Here is a 2500-nt window from a genome sequence, read left to right as displayed (position 1 = left end):
CGTCACATCTCGCTCTCGCAACCATCGCATCACCGCCATTTCCGCGCCGCTTGTGGGCACCGATACTGGACTCGTGCAGGGCGCGCACCGAGCAGCGTGTGCAGAAACATCACAGCCTTTCCGAAGAAAACGGATCAAAAACGACTCACGCCCACTTCTGTTCCGTCCTATCGGCGAGCGTGGGGCGATTTGGCCCCGCCCCCAGGTGCGTTGGAGTAATATCGCTATATGCAAATTCATGGATCAAAAAGCATCACGCCCACTTTTCCTCGGTCCAATAGGGAGCCAGCCAGAGGTGAAGGGTCGAAGGTAAAGGGTCGAAGGCGAAGGAGCGAGGCCCGGGGGCTATAAAGGGCCGCGTTCGCTCGCCAAAGGGGCAGTTGAGTTGGGAGTTGGTGGAGTCGAGTTGAGTTGAGAAGAAGAAGAAGCAGTAGTAGTCAGTCAAGTGCAGTTCGGAGTTGAGTTGGGAAGAGCCAGTCAAGAGAGGAGTCGGAGAAGGCAGTTGGACGGAGCTGTGGAGAGTTGGAGAGGTGGCGGCGGCGAAGGCAGTCGAGGGGGTGCTCGTGTTAGAGTCGGGGAGCTGCGGAGAGGAGAGGCCGGTAACGCGACCGAGGTCGTGGTGGAGACGCTCGTCGCGGGACCCGAGCCAGGGAGATATCCTCCTTCCCCCGAGCATCAACAACCCCCTCCTGTTTCCCCCCGCGCTGAGATAGTGCGAGAAGGGGGCCCCGTTCCCACCCCATTCCAGACACTGTCCGCGAGGCCCGCGGAGTCGGGGCACCACCGCCATTTTGCGGCTCATCATCAGACGGGTAGGCCCGACGCGGTCTCGGCCCCAGGCCCGTCTGCTCCCATCATCCTTGAGGGTGGTCCTTTTCTTTTGCTTTGAGTATATGTGTTGTCGGCGCCGTCTGTGAAGTAAAACTGTATAAGTGTTGCCGTGTGCTCGGTAGTCGGTGGTATATCTGCATTGTGTTTTGCTTTTACATTTGCTTTTTGTGTATTATTGTGTGTTTCTTCTTCTTTTACATTTGCTTTTGGTGTAATTGTATATGTGTGCTTTCCGTGTGTCATCGCGAAATAAATGTGCTTTATGTTGAACTGTTTTTCCCGTTTCACTTCGTCTTTTCCTTTATTGAATCTCCATCTTACTTCACGTAAAGGGTTGGTCGTGGGCTAAATACGCCCGATAATTAATCGAACCGTCCGGGTTGACGATAACACCGCTCGGTTATCCCGATAGTACGGAACGGGTCGCTTAAAGTGGCCCGTGTCCGAAGTCGACCTGCGGCGAGGTGCGATCGCCCGGTCTACCCTCCGTGTGGGTACTTAGGCAGGTCGAATTTGGCGAGCAACCCTATCCCACGCGGGGGGGCGATTGGCACGATCGTGGTGAGGCCGAAAGGCCCACCCGTGACTAGTTCCCGGCGTTAGTCCGAGAGGGTCACGACGGGATTGTCCGTCCGGTGGGCGACGTGCCGCGATTCGAGTTACGTGGCCGTTCGCACGCCGGCGGGCGCGAATCTGCAACAATACTTACCATCACTTGACAAATGTGGCCATGACTACTCTAGTGGAGATTGATTGGTAAGCTTGAAATCAACCCCATGCAGTCTAGACTTGTCGCCTTGTGATTTTCAACTCGAGACCACTCAGAACATCGGAGTGGTGTGAAGTTTACGAATGATGAAAAAAAAAAATGACCGTTTTTACAGCCATTTTTCCCTGCTGTGCAGGGGTTGGGCTTTTTCTTGAGGCAATGTTTTATGGCCGGATGCCCTTCCTGACGCCAACCCTGGTCGCCTCTTACGACACACAGGGATATGGTACACCTATTCTAACCGGGGCATACACCGGGACCAGTACACTGGCACTCATTTGGCCGACCTCAGATGGATGACAGGCTGAGTCAACCCCCTGGTGTTAATTCAGCAGCCAACGGGGATTGATCTCAGGACCCTGGGATCCCAAGCCACCACCCTAACCACTCAGCCAACACCAGGCTGCCAAGTTTACGAATGATGAAGACCTCAAAAATGTCTTCGAAACCGGCTGCGTACCCATCCCAAAGATTGCTTTACAGAAGGCATCAATGTGCTACCGCATGGATGAGACATGTGTGAACATCAGGGACGGGATTACTTTGAGAAACAGGTGAAGGTTCACCAACTTCCCTGTAATATTTGATATTCGGGAATACTAGTCCACATTAACCTTGAAACCTCCCTTATACAAGTAAAGGTGTCATACTGTACTTTACTAATATTTGTTTATTTATCATCTGTGGGTTTTGATCAATCCTTTGGAAATATGGATGGAAGGAAAAAGTGAAAGTGAGCCTTTGTTGCTTCATTGATTGATTCAAATATGTCTGTTTTGGCAATCATTGACCCCATCAATTTGTAATTATGTCCTTTTGTTTGCTTCTTGTGTGTGTTTTCCTTCATTTAAAAAACACTACTCCCACCATGAACCCTCCTGTACCTCCCAATGTCAACCA

General features: G+C 52.0%; 1 protein-coding gene across 8 annotated transcripts in view; it reads left to right on the top strand.

The window, feature by feature from the left end:
- The window catches only part of LRP1 (LDL receptor related protein 1), a 583330-nt gene that overhangs the window by 476605 nt on the left and 104225 nt on the right, over positions 1-2500 (top strand). The window lies entirely within an intron of this gene.

The sequence above is a fragment of the Eptatretus burgeri genome, chromosome 4, assembly GCF_056783735.1.
Source record: "Eptatretus burgeri isolate ZD-2024b chromosome 4, Ebu_testis_v1, whole genome shotgun sequence".
NCBI lineage: Eukaryota > Metazoa > Chordata > Myxini > Myxiniformes > Myxinidae > Eptatretus > Eptatretus burgeri.
This window is presented reverse-complemented; position numbering and strand designations above follow the sequence as displayed.